The sequence below is a fragment of the Tursiops truncatus genome, chromosome 5 (assembly GCF_011762595.2).
Source record: "Tursiops truncatus isolate mTurTru1 chromosome 5, mTurTru1.mat.Y, whole genome shotgun sequence".
Taxonomy (NCBI): domain Eukaryota; kingdom Metazoa; phylum Chordata; class Mammalia; order Artiodactyla; family Delphinidae; genus Tursiops; species Tursiops truncatus.
Window position 1 is genome coordinate 105,488,345 of NC_047038.1, and position 25,310 is coordinate 105,513,654.

A 25,310-nucleotide genomic window follows, 5' to 3' on the forward strand; every position below is an offset into this window, starting at 1 on the left:
CAGAATTGAGATTTGAAACCAGAATTTTACCCTAAACCCAGGGTTCTTTGCGTTACCCTATTCCACATGCCTAGTCTTCATCAAAGGCTCCAGCCTTAGGCAAACTTAATCTATAGGCATGAATATGAATTTGAGGGGATGGAGTCTGTTTTTCTATACAGTTTAATGATTACCGTGGGGACATTTCTCTGCATCCCTGACCATCCAGGCTCTCCAGCTGTCTGAAACACTTTCTTCTTATTACTTCAAAATCTCCCCCTCTCTTCCTCATGATTTCTCGTGTGTCCTTCAGAAAACTTCTTTCCAATTTTTTGCCCTGAAACTGAAAACCTCTGTTCTTTCTCTATATGTCTTTTCTAGTTGAGCTGCCTAGATTGACTGATGTTATTGCTTTGTAATCCCAAATTTGATTAGAATATTCTGACAAAGTTAAGTAGAAATTATGTATTTACCCGCAACTTACTACCAGTGTCATCTACATGCAGTGTATCTTTCTCTACACTCTCAGCAAAGCTATTAGCACCTTCTACTAAGGCACATCCTTATACGTGTTCAGTTCTTCACGTTTTCGAAGGACTTTCACATAAATCTTTTCACCTGAGTCTTATAATAACATGTGAAATAAATAGTTCTGATATTATTACGCATTCAGTTCAAGTGATTAAAGAACTTGCCTCAAGTCATATGGCTCAGAGCCAAGTGGCAAATCCCAGGTTAGACTCCAAAACGCCTTAGCTTCTTTTCAGTATAAGACCTCCTCTAACTGCCTACACAGCTTATTTTAAAAAAAAAAAAAGTTAGAAAATGAACACAATATGAAAAGATAATTTGGTAAAAAGTAACTCTCATGGTATCTATTTTTTGAGAATCTGACTGAAATTCTAAAATGAAGTTATCAAAAAACACTGTCTTGTTCACATAAAATATTTTGTAATAGAGAAAATAATAAATATATCCGTCAAAAATCACTTAATGAAAATCTGCTGTAATCCTTGCACTAATACACAGATTGTTGTACGCAAATGCTCATTCTTCAAAATTTTTCTACTTTGAAGAGATTTCAATAACATCTGTAACTTTTGAAGAATACTATTTATTAGTGCCTATGCAAAATCATAATAGTAAAACTCTGAATCAACATAGAGCTGAATTTTGAAACCTGAGAATATTTCATTTTATAGATATTTTTCTTTTAAAAACTAGAATCATTCTTCAACTGAAACCCTTCCTGCTGGGGATGGCCTTTTTCTCAATGGGCTCCAGCAGAATGAGAATGGCAGCATCGTCGTTCTCATCAAAGAGACGAAAATGGGAGAAGTCCAGCTCGTACTTGCACCACTCACTCTTCACAAAGTTCTCAGAAAGCACAAAGATGGTTTTGTGGCTCTTTTCAATGGAGTCAATGATATTGTCGATAATCCACTTGCCAGGAATGAAGTCCCACTTGTGAAGACACAACTTAAAGGGAGGTCTGAAGTGCTCCAGCTCCTGGTGGGTTCTCCACCCAGTAGGAATCCCGTTCACTGTAGGACACAAAGGCGTCATAGCAGATGTCCCTGCGGGGAGCCTTCCTGGGCTTCCTCTTGGCCTGGAGCCAGGCCCACATCATCTTCATGTACCACAGTCCGTGGAAACGGTGGCACAGAACTCCCACGAGCAGGAGCGACAGGAAAAGGGCACAGCACACGGCAGACACCACAGCTGCCCTGTGGCATTCAGAAGGCGAGAGCCGGGTGTCCCGAACCTGCTGGCCCCGCACGGAGGATGGAGAGTCACACACGTATTCTTCTGGCCAGTCGATCAGGACCTGGGCCAGGGCCTGCTGCCCCTGTGTGAAAGACAGGAAGTCACAGGAGCAAACGAAACTGTTGCCACCAGTTTCCAAAATCTTCAGTTTTTGAAAAGAATCAAGTTGCTCCTTAGAGAAAGTTTTATTTTCTTGCTTACTTTCCAAGAAGAAGGAAGTACCTGGGAGCATCTTCGACATGTACCTGAAAATGTAAAGTTCTTTAAGATGTGACAAAATAAAAGACTATATTGCTAACATCTAATATGCCTAGTGTCTGGGAAACATTGAGTGTTAGATTGTATAGTTTGACACTGGATAAATTCAAGTATGTTACCTTTTCTGACCACTGGTAAGAGTTAAGTAAAGAACCAAGTGTACACTGACAAAGATCAATGTTAGTCAGGTTTTTCTAGAGAAAGCAACATTGTCCCGAGTTTACAGATTATTTTGTCTTAAAATCAAAGTATGTAGGGAGAACCTTTGAACTGACTGTTTCAGTTATGCTCCAACCATCAAATGTTCACTGAGGTCCGAGTATCCTGTGGATTTTAAATATTGAGAAGGGAGATATGGTATTAAGCAAGTTTTGGCAGTTTCAACTGTGAATATCTTTAGTTAATATAAAAGCATGTTTTTAAAGTTCTGTCATTGTGGAAAATTCTCATAGCTAAGCTCTGTTGTTATTACAGTTTCTGTTGGGCCTGGTCTTATCATGGAATTGCAGCCATCCCATTTTCCATTTTCCTGAAGTACAGTCTTCCAGTTCTATATTCAATAACTGATTTTCAAATCTTATTGTTTAGTTACTTCAACTTGTTTTACTATTAGTTTTTTCACTGTGGGCCTGAGTGTAAGAGTGTCTTCTGTTACTTGTGATCTCATATGAAGAGCAGTATTTCTGAGTTCTAAATATTTTGGAAACTTGAAAGATTGACAAAACCTTTCAGAGTGAAATTGACCTCTTTATATGTGGTCAAAAGGTACAAATTTCCAGTTATAAGATATATACTTCTGGGAATGTAATGTACAGCATGGTGACTATAGTTAGTAATACTGTTTTAGTAATACTGTTATTATACCTTCAAAAGTTGCTAAGAGTAGATCTTAAAACTTCTCATCACCAGAAAAAAATAGTAACTATGTGAAATGATGGATTTTAACTAAACTTATTGTGATGATTATTTCACATTATATATACATATATCAAATCATTATGTTATACATCTTAAACTAATACAATACTACACGTCAATCATATCTCAATAAAACTCGGGCAGGGGGTACACATTGAGATACCACTACATGCCCACTAGAAAGGCTAAAATGAGAGACTGACAATACCGACAATACCGAGGATGTAGAACAACTGAAACTCTCATACATTGCTGCTGGCAATGCAAAACGATACACCCACTTTGGGAAAGTTTGACAGTTTCTTATCAAATTAAATATGCACTTAATGAAGCAACAATCTCAATCCTAGGTAATCACCCACGAGAAATGAAAAAATAAGTCCACACAAAAGCATGTACTTTATTCAGAGCTAGAAATGACCCAAATATCTATCATCTCATGAACAGATAAAGAAATCGTTGTATGTGTATATGATAGAATACCACTCAACAATAAAAAGGCAGAGCTGCTGAAATATGCAAGAATATTGATGATCTGAAAAGAATTATACTAAGTGAAAGAAGTCAGACACAAACAAATACATACTATAGAATTCATTTAAATGAATTCTACACAATTCATTTAGATTTAAATTCTGCACAAAGCAAAACTATGACAGAAAGCAGGGGTATCAGGGAGCCGGGTTGGAGAGGGGATTGATTGCATAGAGGCATATGGGGACTCTTGGGGGTGATAGAAATGTTCTGTATCATGATCGCGATGGTGGTTACATGATGTATCTCTTTGTCAAGTTCATCAAACTGTACTTTTTATATTGATAAATTTTATTATATATAAATTATATCAATAAAACCGACTTTAAAACATCCTCTTCTCTCCAAGAGCAAAGGATGGATATATCAGGCCTCCAAAATGGAGAAGCTAACCTTTTGCTTGCCTTTTAGAGAAGGAAGGAGAAAACACCTAATTTCTCTAGCAGGCCATCCTGCCTTGCTTATAAAATGTCTCCTTTTACTTTAATAAGTTTACATTAATTTCTCTCACTTGCAACAAAAAGAGACCTGACTAAGATATTTCCTGATGGAAAGAAAATTGTTTCTTAAGTAACTCAGGAAGTCCAAACTACCTAGAAATATAAAATCTTCTAATATCATATTCAGATGGTTTTATTCCTTCTGGAATGCTCATTTTCAGCTTTCTGCCTTGGAATACCACTCATGTGTAATCAGAGCAATTCATCACCCAAATTTTACAAAGTCCATTCCAGGACTAAACTCATCAGACTATAATGATTCCAGAAATTAAGATATTCCTAGTAAGAATGGTCTAAATGTTCATTTTTTTAAAAAAGAAAGGAAGAAAGAAGAAACAAAGACCAATAAAATCTCTTAGAGTAAAACTGACTGCTTCATCTGTCAGCCCAAGTGACTGATCTTCTACATTGATTTCAGACTTCTTGGTACCTAACTCCAAGGATTGGAAGCATCAAACTTAAGTTAATTCAGAACAGAAAGTCCATAAAAGTCTTGGTTTTTTTTTTTTTAATTTAGAGAATCTGTGAATATTTCAGGAATCTAAAACTTGGGAAAATGAAAAAAGAGAGGGAAAGAGACTTTACTTCAAGTTCTCTGATGCACTATCCCAGATGCAAAGGGCCAAACCATGAAGATGATATATGAGGTAAGTTTGTATAGGTTAGGTCCAAATATACAAAACTCTCAAGGGCAATGCAAATAACTTTCATCTGTTGCAAGACTGGTGGTAGATGATAGAAAAGGAGATTTCAAATTCACACACAGCTGCTGAATGTGGCTGGATGTAAATTTCATGAGGTCATGGACTTTGTTCTCCTTTGTGCAAGGAAGTATTCCCAGCCCTGAGAACACAGTAGGCACTAATCAACTATTACTTGCTTTTTTAAAAAAATATTTATTTATTTGGCCGATTCGGGTCTTAGTTGCAGCACGCAGGATCTTTTGTTGTGGCATGAGGGCTCTCTAGTTGCGGCACGGGAGCTCCAGGGCGCATGGGCTCTAGTTGTGGTGCACAGGCTTAGTTGCCCTGTGGCATGTGGGATCTTTGCTCTCCAACCAGGGATCAAACCTGCGTCTCCTGCATTGGAAGGCAGACTCTTAACCACTGGACCACCAGGGAAGTCCCAACTATTACTTGTTGAGTAGTGGATTGACATGCCTTTTCAGAGCATCAGTTGGGTCTGGAGGAATGGAGTATGGACATTGCAGACACAGGTGGGCCTGCAAAGGAGAGAAGTCTGACCAGTGGCTTCTCGCCCCAACTTCCTACCCTTGCTGCACAATAGCTGACCTTGTTTAAAGATGAGAATGAAGAAATATAGTGTATTGTTTCCAAGCACAGAGTCAGACAAAACCATGAGCAAGCAGCTGGTATCATTTTAATATCTGTATGGCCTCATCAGTCAGGAAGAATATGAAAAGAAGGCAGAATTTTATCAATTTCTCAGTTCTTTGGAGTGCCTTGGGAAATATATTGAAATATCTTAAGAATCAAATAACTGCTAAATCCAACCATGTGATGTGGCAGTCTGGGTAGAAGTTGCTGCCTTCCATGTGCATGGAAAAAATGAGCTCATGATAATAACTCAGAGCCAGGGACATGAGCTGTGTGACCACTGCCTTCTCTAGGTTCAGTCCTGTTACAAAGCATAACTAGGGTCCAGTGTGTACCAGTCACGGTCACAGACAAGAATATTGCCAGCTTCTTAGGCCATATCATTGGCCACCTCTCTATGAATGAATTCCCAAATTATGTATGATGATGTAATGGTTTCCTACGTGTGTGTAAGTATCTTTCAAAGCCTGGAGGTTGCTGTCTTCTTGGCCGTTGTATGGACAGTCATACTTGACCCAAAAAGTTTCTGGATGCAATCTCTGGAAGACTTATAATTAGTATTTATATTCATATTTTGTGTTAAGGAATCTATGAATATTTGGGTTTTAAAGACTTGTCACATTTTTTAAATTTGGTGTGTTAGAGTCAAGGTCAAGCTTGTAATTCCAACTTAAAATGTATATTTCATTTATACTTGTGGTTTTAAGTTGAAATTTTTCATTGTTTGTAGAAACACGGATTGAAACATTCATCATACATTGAAACATTTAAGAGAGCTTAAACTTTACCATATTTATAAGTGTATTAGTTATATTAGAATTGTTTAAGAACTCAGGAAAGTTTTACTAAGTCAAACAATTGACACTTAAAGAGAACATCAAATATATTACATTTATAAATGCTGCTAAAATTAATTAAAAGTTTAATTAGCTAAGTTTGTAAATGGGACCAAACAAAAGCCAAAGTCCCTTTTAAACTGATGTTTAAATTTAGTAGATTTACGAATAGTTAGTCAAACCTAAAAGCTTAAGGAAGTACAAGATTTTTAACTTAGCAAATTTAGTTATTTAGATATTAAATCATAAAGCCAAAGCAAACTCCTGAATTATCTCTTCTGCAGACAAAAAATTATGAGGACTTTTTTAAGAAAAAGTCAACATTGACAAAATTAAATTTGTCACCAAAGAAAAAATTTGCCATGTGTTTCCTTCCTCTTCTGCTGCCTATGGCCACGGCTTCCTCCGGCCTGAGTCGGTTACGGCCTCATCTTCTGGTCTGATCCTGTGTGTCCTGCCAGTGTCCTTCTGCTCCTCCCTCAGCTATGGCTTCCTTGAGCTGTCAATCACTGGAACAGATTTGACTGTGTATACATTATTTACCATGTGCCAGCTCCAGCCCTTTTAGATTGCTAAGAGATGATTTGTACTAAATGTTGGTTTATATGATGGGATTAAATCTATGGGATTAAATCCATGGTTAGGGTTAGGGTTAGGGTAGGGTAGCGTAAGGCATCATCAGATCCAGGAACTCCACTCCCTGATCAAATGTGTGAGTCACTGACTTATCTCCCCAACCTTTTGTAAGAAAACCAGTCCCTCTGAGGCTCCCAGCTCACATACGCCATTTGCCCTCATGCCCTCCTCTGTCTCTCACCATCAGCTGACCTCCTACTCCCTTCCTCTCATTTGTCGAAGACTTTGGCATCTGCTCACAGACTTCTTCTTAAGATCTTCCAGGAGCCCAGCTGCCTCACTGTTCACAAAGATGACCCACTCATCACCTCTCGGTTCCTATACCCCTTCGTCCCCTGAGCTCCTCCCCTGAACTACCTTGGTCTCTCCCTGGACCCGGGGATTACAAACAGTTGTCCAAGTTCAAAATGACTAACTCAGCCTCCTGCGTCTTGCTCAGAGTCCACTGTTCCCTCCCCTTCCCCCAACCCGTTGGTCATCTCCTGCCTTGTCTTTCTTCCTTATTTAGTGTAGATTCAGGCCAATGCCTGGTGCAAGCTGGAGCTCACAGGTGGAAGGGTCAGCAGAACCCAAGGTTCCCATCCTCTAAGCATTCTGTGGAGAGTCATACTTGGCCCCAAATTTCTGGTTCGCTGGGTTCTTCCCCCTTTTTTACAGGGAAAATACCAGCTTGGGTGTGGCCACCGGATGGTCTGAATATGCATGCCCGTTGCACAGGGGCACTGGGGGTGACAGAAGGAGGTCTTGGGGAATTGGGATGATGCAGTCTTTCTTACCTCAGAATCTCCAAGACACACTTACCACCCCCGCAAACCCTCTTGCCAGTGGTGTCACCAAACACGGAGTGGAAGGAGAGGGCTTTTCCCTCCCCCCAATCTCCAGAAACCTTCCCTGCCCTTCCGTATGAACAGCTGGTGTATTCTCACTATCATGTAATGGAAAATAGTGTACAAAAAGCTTCAAGCCCTCTCACCCCTGAGTCAGATCACCACTTCTAAATAGAAATTCTAGAGCCACCACTCTCTTTTCCTTATGTTCCTATTCCTCCTGTGTGACAAAGTCCTAAACCTGAAAGGTCCCTATGGACTTAGAGGAGACCAGGCACTTTTATTACGCTTTTCTAGCCAACCCACCTCACCCTCCACCCTCCTCCAGCCACTGGCATTCTCTGCCTCCCCACATGCTCTCGGGGATGACTTTGCCTCTTATTTCGCAGAGGAAATTAAAGCCATCCACAGAGATCCCCTCAACTTCTCACTGCCGAGCTCCTACCCACACCCACCCTCCCCTCCTGCTGCAGTAGGAGAGGGCTCCCTCCTAGAATGGCCGCCAGCCCCACCTGGTTCAATCAAGACGCTCCCTCCCTGCCATCTCAGGAACCACGTGCTGCTTAGTATCCTTTCTCTCTCCTGTATTTTCCACCGCTCCATCTCAACCAGATCATTCCTACCAGTGTTTACACATCCTCAAGTCTTTTCCATATTTATTTCAAATAAACAAACAAAAACAAATTCTCATCTCCCTCAAGCTTCTCTCTCTCTCCTCCTTCATCGAGTAACTTCTGGAAAGAGCTCTTTATACTTCCTGTCTCTGTTTCCTCACCTCTTGCCCAGTCTTTAGTCTACTCCAAGCTGGCTTCCACCCCTATCACTGCAACCAGCACTTGCAAAGGTCATCAATGACTGCCGTACTGCTAACTCCCAGATACATTGTATTCTTCCTGTTGCCTAACCTGTCAGAACAAATCTCCTTGCTGACACTCCTTCCTTCTTTGCTTCTCCCTTGGCTTCCATGACCCCACATACTTAGGCTTCCTTTTCAATGCTCCTTTACAGACTTATCCTCCCTTGCCCTGTTTCCCAAGTCTAGGTCCTAGGCCACTCCTCACTGGCTGCTTTCTTCCTAAGGAGTCTCATTTATTCTCATCTCTATGCCAATACCTCTCAAATTTAAGTCTCCCATGCAGACATCTCATCCGAGCTGCAGACCTAGATGGGCAACTGCCTTCTGGAGACATGCGTCCACGTGGATGTCTCAGAGCATGTCCACTCAGCATGTCCAAGTCTGAGCTCATGATACTTCTTGCCAAGGCTGGTCCTCTCTTAGTGTTTTTTATTTCAACATGTGGCACCACCATCTATCCAGAAGCATCTGCTACAAGACTTAGTTCTGCTGATTTTACCTCGAATCCATCCAACTCCTTTTACTCCCACTTCCATCAACCTAGTTAGAGCTACCTTCACCTCTTGCCTGGACTATGAAAACAACCTCCTGATGGTCTCACCTGCTTCGCCTTCTCCGTAGCTCCTTCTTCACGCTGCCTCTGGAGAAGCCCCCTCTAATGAAAATATCATGGGAGCTGCTTATGTAATTTTAAATGTCCTAGTAGTTACATTTTAAAAGGTAAGCAAGAAACAGGTAAAACTGATTTTAATTACATTTTATTTAACCCCAAATATTACCATTCCAATATGTAAAGATTATGAAAAAAGTAACAAGATATTTTACATTCCTTTTTTACACTGTCTTTGAAATCCAGTGTGTATTTTACATTCACAGCACATTCCAACTAAGACCAGCAACATTTCAAGTGTTCAATACCCATGTGTGGCTAGTAGCTACCATTACTGGACAGTAGAGATCTAGAATGATCTTTTAACAATGCAAATCTGATCATTTCACCCCACCTCAAGTTTAAAATTCTTCTGTGGCTTCCAAATTGTTCTTAGGATTAGGATCCATGTATTTAACATAGGCTACAAGTTCCTGCAGGGTCTGTGGTGTGGCTTGTGCTTCAAGTTCTGGTCTCTGCCTCTTCTCACCCTCACCGTCTGTGTGCTGCCACATCAGCTACATCAGACTTTCAGGTTTCCAGACCCACGGAGTTTCCACCCACCACAGACCCTTTGCATATGCTGTTCCCTGTGCTGTGGATACCATCCTCTACTACCATCCCCTCCACCATCACCAGCACCTCCACCACTAGCACCAGCATCCCCACTGCACCATCACCACCACCTCCACCTGCACCATCACCTCCATCATTACAGTATCACCAACACCTCCACCTGCACCATCACCACCACCTCCACCTGCACCATCACCACCTGCCATAGAGACTCTCACTTCTCCTTCAGGTCTCCACTCACCTTCACTTCCCTTACTCTTCAGCCTAGATGTGTGTTCCTTTCCTTCATAGCATTTAGCTTAGTTTGTAACTATATCCTCCCACATGTGTGATTAGTGCCTGTCTCTCTCACGAGGCCATAAAAAGAATTGTTTAGCTCACTATTGTATTCTCAGTGCTTACCCAGTGACTTGTATATAGTATGTGTTCAATAAAAACCTTTGAATAAATAAATGGATAAATCAAGATAATCAGGAAATAAAGAACCATAAAATGGGGCACAGAATAGAGCTTGAAGAATGGATGAGAAGTCAGGGAACACTGTCAAGGTTGGCAGGTAGGCTCCAAAGCGGGATGGAGGGGTGGGAGCAGATGCTTATACTAAGACTGATCTTGTGTTAATATCTCCACTTGAAGTTTAATGTATGTTTGTTTAATGCCTTAACAAGTCTATGAGGCAGGCATTATCTGCATTTTAAATTTAAAGAGGCTCGGAAGGGTTCAGGACTTGTCAAGTGACATAAGTAGGATTGGAACCTCACTGTCTGATTTTAAAGTCCCTGCACCATGCATTTCACTAGATCTCCATAGACAAATGCCTATGCTTCATAAGCTTGCTAGTTTTACTCAATGAGAATAATACTATTCAATGAGAATGTGACTGAACCCTCAAATAATAGAAAAGGCTAGATTTTTCATAGTGCGTATGTAAGTGCCCCTATTTTGTTGCAAGATTTCTTCATACAAATGTTGCCCAAATGCATTGCGCAATTCAAGTGTGATTGCCTCATATGAGACACTTAAGCAAAACAAACATTGTCTGAAATGATACCATTTACTATTTTGAGAAGGAAGCTAAATGATGATTGTATGGGACCTTCTCAACACCAGTTGACTTTCCCTCCTGTTTAAGCGAGTTTATGCATATAATGTGCTTAACAGAAACTTGGCATACAAAGAGATCAATAACTGTTAGCTGGTATTGTCATGATCATGACCGTTATCCTTCCTGGCTCATAACAGCTTTTCCCTTATTTCCTGCATACATACTAAAATATAAGTTGATAAGAATATGCTATTCCAGCTCTAAAGGACTCACATGAATCGCTGCCATAAATCAGCTTCTGGACTGAATCAGTTCAGCCGCCAACCGTGGCCCATGCACCACAGAGCACAGATCCAACGCCGAACCCGACTGGTTTCCAGGGCTCAGCATAAAAGAGTCCTGCCCCTCGTCCACAGCGTTATGGGGACAATGGAGCAAAAGGGCCAGAGCTTTGTCGTCAGACTCGCGTTCAAACCTCTTCCACATGCTAGCGTTATGACTGAGCAGATCACTAGACTCAGTTTTTACATCTGTTAAAGGGGAATGATAGCTCTTAGCCAGGGTATAATGCCCAGAAGCTGGTACAGGCTCAGTGTTAGCTATTATTTTTTAAGAGGCATTTAAACTGTGGGAACTTAGTTCCTGCTCTAGTTTGCTGTAGGTCAGCCAGTCTAACCCAAATGTTGATGGATCAGGAGAAAAATAATGAGAACATTCGTCCGGGGGAAGGGATCTCACACAGTCACTTGCTCTGCCCACAGCCACCTTTCTATTTCCTGATTCAAGGGGCCATTGCCCCCAACACCCCAGAATCTGGGGGGACAGCGGAAATATAACCTCGACAACCATGAACCTGCCATTGCTACAGTGGGGTCTGGTCCTCCCTTAACTGTCCATCTGTCCAACAGTCCAGATTGACTTTTAGAAAGTTAGGATACTATGACTCTTGTTTGTTGTGAGAAATAATATTTCAAAGTGTTTTTAAAACAGGTCTTCCATGAAAGTACAGTAGGGAGGCCGTGTGTGCTGTGGTTACAGATAGAAGTTGTGGGTCCCCTTGCTAACTGCGTGACCCTCTCCAGTTATCATCTCTGTAAAATGAACTTAATAGGGTTGTTATGACGATTAGGCAAAGTGCCTTCTGCAAAGCACAAGCAGTGCCTGGCCTTTGGGAGTGCTATGAGTTGTTTGTCAGTAGAGCCAAAAGAATAATTGTATTTATTTTGTGGAAAATCAACTGGAGAAATGAAGCTGCCTGTCCATATCTGTGCACAAACATTCAGCATATGAAAAATAATCTTTGGTGACAAAAGTACACAGTGGTGGGGTGGATGAGAAGAGAAAGCAGACTGTGGCTCTGTTGACTGAGGAACTCTTAGACCCATGAAATTGCAGAACTCAAAGCTGTGTTGGCAGATAATAAAAATTCCGAGATAAAATTAAACAATATGAATGGGTGTGGATATCTGGGTAGATTTTTTCCCCCCACTCTTTCCTAAAAAAGCATTTGTTTCTAATCTTAAGCTGACTGCCAGGAAAATTACCAGATAACTGTTGCCACTCAGATAATCAGATCCCAAACCTATCTTTCTGGTCCAATGAGGGCAGAAGACCCAACAGGTGAGAAAAGACCTTATCCAATGTCAACCAAATATAAAGTCACCGACCCTCCCCCCATGTCACTCTCAAAGAAGCAGGCGTTATCAAGAAAGAATTATTCCTTGAGGGACCTGGAAAGGACTAACTGACAAGAAATTCTGTATGAAAATGATGCCATAGAGAGCGTTCACTTGGACGAATAAGCCCCTTTGATAAAAGGTAAATACACTAAGGAATGTAAATATTATGGGGCTTCCGACTTTAAGATGAATGTTGTTTCCCTCTTACCAACTAGAGAAGCTCAGTTTCTCTCAGAAAATGAGGGTTTGATGACACAGGTGGAGGTGCAAATTGGGAGCAAATGGTGTGGCCTCAGGCAGGTTCAACTGGGACAATGAAGGCAAAGTATTAGGGAAGAGGCGGGGACCCCCTCAGAAGCAGAGAATAGAGTCCAGGAAAGGGGAGGGGACAGAGGAAGGAGGAGGGGAGGAACCCACTCCAGGAAACCCACTCCAGGGGAGGAACACACTCCATTTGAGAACATGTTTTGCCTCTTTGTCAAGGAACGGCTCCAGGCCACAACCGAAGGCCCAACAATAGCATACTGTTCCTTTTGGAGGAGAGAGACCTAGGACTGCTCTGGGAGGGGAAGGTCGCTGCTCTCCTTTCCAAGACCGCGGGCCAGCTCTGCTGAGGAAGCTTCCCTGCACCGCGGGCACACAGGAAGATTAGTTCTGCTTGAAATCTCAGAAACTTGCACAACTGGACCAACCCCAGCTCTGCCAGGAAGCGGGCAGGACAACTCTGTCTTGCCGCAGGCTGTCCAGGGAGTGACTTCAGTCAAATTCCACTCTTGCATCACGTTTCCAGAAATTTCAGTTTTAGGAAATGAAAGCGACTGCTCTGGGGGACCTGAACTTCCTATTGGAACCACTCCATGCCCAGCACAAGCCATCGTGCGGGAAGCCAACCCAGAAAGGGGCGGCCTGCCAAGGGAGGGTGTCAAGAGACCAGGACGGTCAGGCACCTACGAGGGGCCAGACATTGGCTTTCTGTTGACAACATTTACTCAGCGTGTCCTTCTGTCAGACATGGAATTAGTTGCTGGGGTGAACAGCACAAAGTCATGGCCCCTGCCCTCGAGAAGCTCACAGTTTTAAAAAGGAATAAATTTAACAAAACAGAAACAGACTTACAGATACAGACACCAGACTGGTGGTTGCCAGAGGGGAAAGGTGTGGGTGAGAGGCAAAATGAGTGAGGGAGATTAAGGGGTACACACTCGTAGGAATAAAATAGATAAGATGCAATGATGTACTGTACAGCACAGGGAGTATAGCCAATATTCTATAAGAACTTTACATGGAGTATAATCTATAAAAATATCAAATCACTGTGTCCTACACCTGAAACTAACATAATATTGTAAGTCGTACTTCGATTGAGAACAAAAACTCACAGTCTTACAGGGAAGACATAAGTTGTGCAAGTAATTCCAAGAGGGACAACATGAACATTACACATAAGGTGAAAGTCTCTCAGCATCCCTGTGAAAGATTTATGAACCCCATTTTGCAGATGGGCACACCGAGGCCCGTAGAGGTCAGAGAAGCTAGTAAGAAGCACAGTCATGATCTGAACTCCAGTCACCTAATTCCATAGCCCATGTTCTTTCTATCAGCTGCCTTTCAGTCTCTACCATGTGCATGTCACCAGGGTGAGAGCTTGAAAAACTACTCTGAGCTTCATACCTTCCGAGGGTGAAGAGCTACACAAATGGGTGGATTTGCCAAGAGTAGTAGAATGAAAAATGGCGACAGGATGTGGTGACCCCACCCTCACTGGGTCGGTGGTCTTCTGCATGTCAGTCAGTGTTTCTGGGCCTCAATTTCTTGCGAGTGTTACCTTTTTACGGGATTGTTAAGAAGATTAAATTAGATGGTGGATGTGAAAAGTAGTTTGTAAGTTAAAACCACTGTTCTCATGCTTATTATTCTTACTACTACTTTTCAGCATTGGAAGATACAGTAGTACCTTCCTTGGGAGCAAAGAGCAGGCGTGCTTACTGCCCAATTGGAAAGATTTGAGTTCCCCAAGCTCAGCGATCCTCTGCTGTCATACACCCCACTGTGTGTGCAGGTGTCACGGGGCCCTCGTCACCCTGCCCCATGGGAATCTGGGCTCAGTGAACCATGCAAAATGCTGGTACTCTAGCTGCTGCCATTGCTGTAAGAAATTATCCTTTGTCACTGGTCTCCTGTGTTCTGCCAGCATCCATGGGACTGTGACAAGCCAACTGGTTAGCTTGCCTTTGGGAGGTGGAAAAGGCAAGGAAACGGACTTTTCTCCAGAAAGGATTTTAGCCCAGTGTCCGACCTCCAAAACTATCAGATTAAAATTTTTTTCTTGTCTTAAAGACACTAAATTTGCAGTAATTTGTTAAAGCAGCAATAGGGAACTAATACAGCACTGTCCAGAAGTGATCGTATCTGAGGTTTTACCCCAATTGCAAGCTAACCAGTCAAGGAATGACCTTGACTCTGACACTCTGGTCTCCTTCTTTCATTTATTAACACACTTATGATTATATTGGACCCGCCCAGAGAATCTAGAATAATCTCCCCATTTCAAAACCAGCTGATTAGCCTCCTTAATTCCATCTGCAGCCTTAATTCCTCCTTGCCGTGTAACATAACATATTTACAGGGTCTGGGGATTAAAATGTGGATGTCTTTGGGAGACGATTATTGTGCCTATCACAAGTAGTAGGAAAGGAATCCACAAGTGTGACGGTTGACAAAGGGAAGCCACTTTGCAATATAACATTGTCACAAAATATCTACATGTTCGAGTCTGGCTGTCCCAATTTCTTTCATTTCTCAGGACAAGTATAACCATCACTATGAAATAAATCCTTATGAAGTCCCCTACATGAGAAATGGCTTTACTGTAAATCGAGGCCTGTCCTCATGGCTTTCATTCTGAGGCTCTTATTTGACAACGAGATTCCACTATGTGACTTCCTGTTCGTTATGTAGCCTACGTTGTAAACCAGACTATTCCAGACATACTCTCCAAGTTTGGCAAAAATACTAACAGCCAATTTCTCATGACACGGTTAAGACCAATGAAAGTTTTGTTTTATTTATCTGGATTAAGAAACACTCATTTTATATTGTCCTATTTTTTTTTAGCATAAATTTAGTTCCTACCATGGATCAAATCATATCATCCTTGTGCATAATGAGAATTGGAACTCAGTAAGAAACTCATGACAGAGTTTTAGTTGCTTTAGACTTTTCAAAACATACTATATTTAACATGTTATATTTAATGAATAATTTATTATAGGCAAGTGTCTCTCTCTTAAGTTAAACAAAACAAAGTTCTTTTCCATTTATTCGTTCATCCAATAAATATTTATTGAGTGCTCACTATATGCCAAGCAATGCTGGGGAATTAGAAGCGAACAAAACAAATCTCTGCCCTCATGGAGCTTAATTCTTGTCAGGTGGGTGGGTAGGCCAACATGGCAGCGTCACTGGGTCCCCTGCTCAGGGTCTCATCAAGCTGAAATTCAGATACTGACTGGGGCTTTCACCACAGCCTAAACCAGCAAAAGAGTCCTTCCAATATTTCTCAGGGTTTTGGCTGAATTCATTTCCTGAAGCCGTGGGTTGAGGATTTGTTTCTAGCTCAGGGTCACTGTTGGCTCCTAGGGGCCACGTGAGCGTCTCTAATACAACCATTTACTTTATGACGGCTGATACTTCAAAGCCGGAGGCACAGACAGAGTCTTCTAGCAAGACAGGGGTCTTATACAACGTGACATGATTATAGGACCGACACCCCATCACGTTCACCACATTCTATTGGTGAGAAGTAAGTCACAGCTCTTGCCCATACTCAAGGGGAGAATATTATGCAAGGGCATGAACACCAAGATTTAGGGATCGTGGGGACCAGCCTAGGGTCTGTGTGTCACATTGGGACCCAGGATGAGTCCAAAGGGGCCAGTTGTTGTGCACAAGGGAAACTCTGGAACACGGCCCCATCCTACATGTCCAGAGGGCGGAGAGATGGAAATATTTGGTGAGCAACATTAATGACCTCCACAAACAAACATGTAAATATACAACATGTCAAGTGATAATAAATACTATGGAGAAAATAAGGTAGTGTAAGGGGAGAGGGATTGATGGCATGTGGGAATGGGTATCAATCAGGATAGCTTAGCTTATGCTGCTGTAACAAATATACAGAGACCACTGAGGGTCCAGACAAGTCTCCAGGGAAATTTTGCTCTAGGTAGTGACTCAGCAATTCAGGTTAATGTAAGCTGCACCCACCTGTGGTCAAATCATCTGGAACATGTGGTCTGCCCTCTCACTGCAGAAGAAAGCAAACATCAATATTATACATTGACTCTGAAGTGCTTCAAACCAGGAGTGACGTGACTTGTGCTCAAATTCATTATCCAAAGCTTCAAAAGTTCATAAAAAACAGAAGTAAAACCAATGTAAAACTTAAGTAGGAATTAGTAACCTCACTTGTCTTGCAAAACTAAGTTAAACTAAGCTTTGCTTGTATGACGACTCAGGAAATTCTCAAGTCTAGTCTCCATCTGTGTTTGATTTTAACAAAAGCGATAAAGGGCAAGGAAGTACAGTCTCCACGTGGGCAATAAGGTGAGACCAGGATAGAAGCCTAAAGGGAGAGAGGGAGTATCATGGGGACATGTAGGGAGTGAGTGTTTTGTCTGGTGAGAACAGCAGGTGCATGGCCTTGGGGGTAGAAGCTTTCTTGGTGTCTTTGAGAGATGGTAAGGAGGCCAGTGCTTGGAGTAAAGTGAGAAAGAAGGGCAGTGTGGGAGATGGGGTGGTGGGAATCCTGTCATGCAGGCTCTTGGGGGTCATGGCTCTCACGTGTCATGGAAAGCCACGGGTGGGTATGGAGTGCAAGTGTGACACGGGATGACATATTGAAAGTTCCGGCTCTGGTTGCTCTGTTAAGAATAGACTATCTCAACACCTTGTCATTCAAACCAAAAGCCCACACACTCCATAACCCAACCTTTGTAGGTGGGGCAAGCAGAGCTCTCTTAAAGCTTGTCTCTCTCAGAAGTCACTTGTAATAGGTCTCTGAGTATTGGATCTTGGCATTATTTTAGGTACTCTTTCAGAATGTATCAATTCTCCATTTCACCTTGAATAATTACTGGGCAGAAGCTTCCTATCCAGTCATTCTTAGAGATCTGATCCCATTTGCAAACAGTCACCTTTCAATGATGTGCTTTTTATGATACCATCAGCTTCGGAGGTTCTGTAGAAAACAGAGAGAGTAGGTATTTGGTTGTCTCTTTCTGAATCCCAGGCTGAAAGACAAGCCTCTATTTGAGCATGCCCTTCGGTGGCAGAAGGGAAGCGTAAGAGACAAACGGCCATGCGGCGCCTGTTAAATCTTCTCCTGGAAACTAGCACACTGTCACTCTGCCCACATTTCACAGCCAAAGCAAGAAATCAGGCCAAGCCTGACAATGGGGCATGGAGTATATCCCAACCACAGGGGGTGCTGTTCAGAGAGGGAGTGGATATGATCTACCTGGGTCACTAGGTCAAGTCAGTCTGGTCTGAGATTCCTTAGGAGGTCCTCAGCTTAGAAGCGCAAGTTCCAGCTGAGCGTGGGGCTCTTTGGGAAGGAGGAGAAGGCGGCGAGGGCCCAGTCACGCTGTCACTCACTCTTGGAGGAAGAGTGAGGCCAGGAAGAGGAGTGGTTGTGAGGAGCCGAGAAGCTCCGGGTCACAGCGTCTGCAGTAGGAGAGGTTCACGAAGAGAGGTGGTCTGCAGGAAGTGAAGGTCAGTTGCCTCAACGAGAGACGGCCAACGCCACTGGGGCTGTCTTCCAGCCACGGACCTCCTGCTTCAAGTCACCGGGATATGGTAAAGGCAGCAAAGCCAAGTAACGTCTGCAGCTCAGCCTCCAGCTTTCGCTGGTGTGAGCTTTTCAGTCCCATCTCACTTTGCTGTGCACAGGTCACTGTCATTTGTTGGACTGCCGTGTAGCACCTCCCAGGGGCTAGGCGCCTCACTGAGGTGGGGGGAGTGGGGAGGGGGTTGTGATTCAGGAAGGCGCACGAGGCACTTGTATCAGTACATATGCTGAAAGCAGGATGCCCAGTAGGAAGATGTCTGAGGAACAGGAAGCCCTGCCCTGTGCCCTGTGCCCTGCTCAGTGGCTGAGGTTGGGCGGGGACCAGCTTTGGTCTCTCCCAGTCCTAAGTTTCCATGACCACACCTCTGTATTAGGCCAGCTTTTCTCACAGGAATGACCTGAGAAAAACAAAAGGCAACAAAACTTCAGTATTTAAAACATCGTGTTTTATCAACAAGGTGGGGCTATTCCACAGTTTATTCTTTTGGCAACAAAACACACAGCTGAGTCTTCCTCTGGCTGACTCACGGCTGCTGACTCAGCTTGGGTTTAATATCACATCAAAGACCCCAGTGGTCATGTTCTCACCTAGCGTGATCAACTATCCTGGTTTCCTCTGGACTGTCCTGGTTTTAGCCATGAAAGTCTCACGTCCTAGGCAACTCCTCCATCCTGGGCCAGTGGGGTGGCTGGTCACCCAACTCATCCTTTTTTTTTTTCAATTTTTATTTATTTTTAAGTTTTTACAATGTAGTGTTAGTTTCGGGGGTACAGCAAAGTGAATCAGTCATACATATACCTATATCCATTCTTTTTTAGATTCTTTTCCCATATAGGTCATTACGGAGTATTGTGTAGAGTTCCCTGGGCTATGTAGGTCCTTATTAGTTATCTATTTTATATATAGTAGTGTGTATATGTCAATCCTAATCTCCCAATTTATCCCTTCTCCCCCTTCCCCCCTAGTAACCATAAGCTTGTTTTCTAAGTCTGTGAGTCTGTTTCTGTTTTGTAAATAAGTTCATTTGTATCATTTTTTAAGATTCCACATATAAGCAATATCATATATTTGTCTTTCTTTGTCTGACTCACTTCACTCAGTATGACAATCTCTAAGTCCATCCATGTTGCTGCAAATGGCATTAATTCATCCTTTTTTATGGCTGAGTAATATTCCATTGTACCATATCTTCCTTATCCATTCATCTGTCGATGGACACTCAGGTGGTTTCCATGTTCTGGCTATTGTAAATAGTGCTGCAATGAACATTGGGGTGCCTGTATATTTTCGAATTATGGTTTTCTCCAGATACATGCCCAGGAGTGGAATTGCTGGATCATATGGTAGCTCTATTTTTAGGTTTTTAAGGAAACTCCATACTGTTCTCCATAGTGGCTGCACCAATTTACATTCCCACCAACAGTGCAAGAGGGTTCACTTTACTGCCCACTCTCACCAGCATTTATGGTTTTTAGATTTTTTGATGATGGCCATTCTGACTGGTGTGAGCAGATACCTCATTGTACTTTTGATTTGCATTTATCTAATAATTAGTGATGTTGAGCATCTTTTCATGTGCTTTTTGGCCAACTGTATGTCTTCTTTGGAGAAATGTCTATTTAGATCTTCTGCCCATTTTTTGATTGGGTTGTTTGTTTTTTTAATATTGAGCTGCAGGAGCTATTTGTATATTTTGGATATTAATCCCTTGTCAGTTGCTTGGTTTTCAAATATTTTCTCCCATTCTAAAGCTTGTCTTTTCGTTTTGCTTATGGTTTCCTTTGCAACTCATCCCTTCTAGTGGATTCTGCAATGAACTGCAGGGTGCTGCTGGGGCAAATACATGGATTTTAGCATCAGGTAGACCCAAGTTCAAATCTTTGTGTGTGCTACGTCACTTCCAAGCTGTGCGATCTTAGGGAAGTTACTTGTTATTCCAAAACAGAGACAGTATTTACCTTGTGTGATTTGTTACAAGGTCTGTTATAAGGTTCTCACCTCACCAGTCACCGTGTCCCCATCACTCACTTTCTTCCACGTTACTGGCCTCTGTTCTCTTCCTCAAACACACAAACCTCTCTGTCCTCCTGTGCACTTCCTGTTCCTCTGTCAGGGAGGCCTGGGTATTCCCAGACAGGATCCTTCTTGTCATTCAAGTCCCTGTTTACCTGTTCCCTCCTCATGAGGCCTCCCCTGCCCGCTCACTCAGGAGTCCCTTTCCCAACACTCCCAGGCACTCTTTGTCTTCTCCCTGTTTCATTTCCTTCCAGAATGAGCTGGAATTGTCTTGTCTATTTATGACGGGGGCAGGCAACCTTCTAAAGTGGCTCCCGAAGGCCCCCACTTCCTGCTACTCATCGCCTCCCCTTGAGTGGGGGGCAGGACCTAGGGACTTGCTCCTAACAATATGGCAAAGTGATGGCAGGTCACTTCTGAGATTATGTCCTAGAGGCATGACTTCTGTCTTCCCTTTCTCTTCCGATCTCTCTCTCTCTCTCTCTCTCTCCCCCACCCCCAGCCCGCTTGCTTGTTCTGCTGACGCGAGCTGCCCTAATGGGGAGGTGCATGTGGCCAAAAACTCAGGCCAGCCTGCAGCCAACAACCAGCAAGACGCTGAATCCTGCCAACAACTACATGAATGAGCTTGGAAACAAATTCTCCCCCAGCTGAGCCTGAGGTGACTGCAGCCCTGACTGACACCCCAAACGCAGCTGTGAGAGAAACTCTGAGACAGAAGGCCCCAAGCTGAGCTGTGCTGATTCCTGACCCGTAGAAACTGTGACATAATAACTGTTGTTATTTTAAGTCACTAAGTTGGAGGTCATCTGTCAGGCAGTAATCAAGAACTAAGGCAGTGATGTATCATTTTTTTCCCCCTCTAGATTATTAGCACCCTGGTAGAAGGGAGCATGCCTGTGTTATTTACTGTGGTATGTCCAGAGCACAAAACAAAGTGTGGCACATAATAGCTGCTCAATTTTATTGAATGAGCAAATCATGAGGACACGGGCTACCTACACGGCACGTCAGGACAGATGAAACAAATACTTGTTGAATGAATGAGTAATTTAGTGGCCAATTAAACGTGAGGAGGGTTGGGAAGAGAGAGTGTCAGGGCTGACTTATCTGTAATTATCAAGCGCCTAGGCCCCTACTGTGGACTCAGAAGGTGGTAAATGAATAAGTTAGTAAATGAACAAACTCAGGCATAGATTTAAGGTGGGGATAGATTAGAAGTGCTAAGTTTCATGTGGACACATTGAGAAATATGGGTAAAATGTCTAACAGGCATTCAGAAATAAATCTAGCTTTTCATAGAATGTTAAATGAGAAAAGCAATTCACGGAATAGTGTGCATATCCTATTTTTGTAAAAACACATATACACAAGTCTCAAAGGAAACATACCGAAATGCTGACTGCTGTTTGTGGGTGGTAGGATTACAGTGGTTTTCTTTTCTTTTCTTTTTTTTCCTTTTGCTTATCCATATTTTCTACAACAGACAGAACAAACAATAAAGGTATTTCCACTTATTCTTAAAAAGTTGAGAAAGAGCCACGATGGATGTAAGTCAGTACCATGTAAGAGGTCATTCCCGGGGTGGAGAAGTAACCCAGTGAGAGGGAGAAGAGAGGATTATGGTTGCTGTGGGCAAAACCCCCAGCATTTGTAAAGCAAGATTTCTGGTTGGGCCAGAGAAAAAGCATTTGGTGTTGACTGTCAGCAGCACGGCCACCTCCTCTGCGGCCAAGCTCCCTCTGCCTGCCCTGACAGCCCCCTTCTCTGAAACATGTCTCAGGCCTGCCTTTCAAATCCACTTCTGGCCACACCCCAGCCTAGCCTTTTTCTCACACTTGCACGTCTACTGTTTCCTGCTAGCAACCAGCTTTTCCCAGCCCTGGAGGCTGTCTCGCATTTGCTATCTAGAGTAATATCCCACAATTGTTTTCATCATCCTTCTCATTGTAGCCTGGGCATAAAATCGTGAGCTTAAGACTGCTTCAGCCTTCATCTCATCCCCAGTCGAACTTGACCAGACTTTCACTTCCCATCAGGAAGTGAAACATAGGAAACCAACCTGTGACCTCCTCCAGTATAACCACTATCCACTTCTCCAAGTCCTGTTTCAGATTTACTCCAGCAATGATCCCTTTCTTGGCTACCTGGGTTTCAGGCCTACTAGTTACTCTGGCAAACTGTTTTTGAATAGCTATTCAGTAATTGACATATATTTGTGCCTGTGACCTTAAACCTTATTGTTCTGAAGTAGAAGCAACACAGGGAGCACACACTGTGTTTGAGGAGCCAGGTTGGGCTCCTAGGGCAGACACAGACCGCTGGGACTGTGGGCTGCATCTAGTTCCCCAGGATGTGGAAGCCTGTCAGCGTGGGTGCCGGCCGGGTACACGGAACAAGCACTCAACTTTGAGGAACTCCCGGAATGGCGGGGCCGCAAGTCATATTTCCGCTGGCACTGCAGGGCCTTCTCCCCACAAGGAGGCCCAGGCCTTGTTGGCTGTGTGGGGTTTAGACTCCATAAACCTCTCCAACTAGGGGGGAAATAAATAAACCTTCTCCAAGACTGTACAGCGTGGTTACACATTAGGAGGGCTCAGCGGCACCTGCTACCGGTTGCTCGGACACGTGAAAGTCTCTCTTTCCCAGAGTGGGACCACGTGACTGGTTCCTGCCAACCAGCTGTAGGCGGAAGTGACGTATGGGCGTACTGTACGTCCCTGCCGGGCCAAGCCCGGAAGAGCAGGCTGGGTCTTGTCAGATCCCCCTGTGGATGTAAACGGGGAAACTGCTTGTGGAGATGGTCAAGTCACAAGAGCACAGTGGCCTCGATACTGAGTCCCACCAGAGGACAGTTACCCTGGAGTGTCATTAGGGCCTGTTTGCGGATCCGTTTCTTTCTGCAGCGTAACCTAGCCTTTCCCAACTAATACACACTCAGCCCTGGATTTTGACACATTATTCTGATATAATGAACTTTTTTAATTAAAGAAGGAAGGCCAACAAGTGGTTGGTTTCTTTTCAGCAGCACTGTGGTTCAGGAATACGTGATGGATTGGGGGACGTGGCCTAACCCAGCGCGGCTTGCTCCTTTTGTGGCAGGAATTGCTTTTCATATTGAAATAGACTCAGTGGTCATGTTTCGAGCCAGTGCTGCAGCCCACCCAGTCCTGAGGTCACGGCGCTTGGTCTGTTCCTTCCATTTTTGTTGTTGTTGTCGTCCCTTCCATTTTTTAAACATTGTCAATAAGTTCTGCATCTACAGCGAATGAATAAACATCCAATTGGAATAAACATCCATCCGGATGAAATGACACTGGGTAAAGTTTTTGTTTGTTTTCAGTTTCTAAAGTAAGAGTTTTCCTTTATAAATACTACATACATTCTAGGTAGACAAATAAATACATTTTATTTTACTGACATCTTCTCCATACTCCAGCGGGAGTATTAAATTGTTCAAATGTCTGGGTCACACAGAAATAATTACTTTGACATGTTAATTAGAGTTTGTATAAATATTATATGTATCTTTTTAAAGTTGTATTTAAAAGGTGATTTTTATAATACTTGCCCTGTATTTTAACTAATTATAACTAGACTGCATTGCATTTTGTATGTTGCCTACGAGTGTTTAAAGACATTCTTATATGCCTTTAATCCTAGCCCAAGTAATTACTACATACCTCATTTTATAGGATTTTTATTAGGGAATGCTTAGTGAAAGTTTCACTTTGCCTTTGCCTTTAAATTATGTCATTTTATAGCATAATGTAAATTTTATTAGGACGTTAGCATTTGTTTTTAACATACTTACTTTCACCATTGTTAAATAAAATATATTTTCCCTTAAGAGTTAATTAAAAGTTTTGGGAGGAGGTGGAGTGATAGTAATTACATGCTTATACTAGACAATCCAAAAAAGTATATATCAATACAAAAAAGGAAATGAAAATCACTCGCAATCCCACCCACCAGATGGTGCAACCTCCCACTGCCCCTGCCCCAAATTCAGTATGGGCTCTTACTGCGTATAAACTGTATCCTACCTCTTTCATTGCCTATGTCATTCTCTTACAATGATTTTTAGAGGCTTCCTCATATTCCAACATCTGAATGTACTGTAATTTAAACCTATTCCTATCGTGGGACATTTATTTGCAATTCATCAGTGTTCTAAACACTGTAATGAATCTGCTCATACATCATAGGCAGAATAACAACCCTGCCCCAAAGATGTCCACATCCTAAACCCTGGAACCTATGAATATGTGACTGCATAGCAAAAATATGTGACTTTGAAGGTATGATTAAGTTAAGAACCTCGAGATGGGGAGTTAAACTGGGTGGAGCCAATCGAATCAATCACATGAGTCCTTAAGAGAAACTTTCCCAGCTGTGGTCAGAGAAAAAGATGTGATAATGGAAGCATGGTCAGAGGGGTTCCACATTGCTGGCTTTGAGGATGGGGGAAGGGGGCCGTGATCCAAGGAATGTAAGCAGCCTCTAGAAGCTGGGGCAGTCGAGAAAGGAGCAGATTCTCCCCTAGAGCCCCCACAAAGGAACACAGCCTTGCCAACACCTTGATTTTAACCCAGCAAGACTTGTGTTGGATTTCTGACCTACAAAACTGTAAGATAATACATTTCTGTTGTCTGAAGCCCCCAAGTTTGTGGGAACTTTTTACAGCAGCAATAGAAAACTGATTTTTGTGCACAATTTTTTTTTACTGTTTTCCTTGGGAGTCAATTCCTAGAAGAGTTTTCAAGGTACCTAATACATATTGCCCACCAATTTACCATCTCATCAGCAATGTACAAATGCCTGCTTCACTTGCCCCTTCCCACCCTGAGACTTAAGTTCCTATGTACCCTGTTGTTTCATGTTCTTTCATTTAAATTGATGATAGTAATTATATGGAATACTGAAAGTAATCAATTGAGGGTTTACTATGTGCCAAGCACTATCTAAAAACTCATTCATTAAAGCTTCCCAGCAACTCTATGAGGTATGTTACCATTATTATACCCATTTTACAGAAAGAGGAA

The 25,310-nt window shown here is 42.7% G+C and overlaps 1 pseudogene; it reads right to left on the bottom strand.

The window, feature by feature from the left end:
• Positions 1-1,153: 1,153 nt before the first annotated feature.
• On the bottom strand, positions 1,154-18,378 carry LOC141278813 (toll-like receptor 2; annotated as a pseudogene).
• Positions 18,379-25,310: the final 6,932 nt, after the last annotated feature.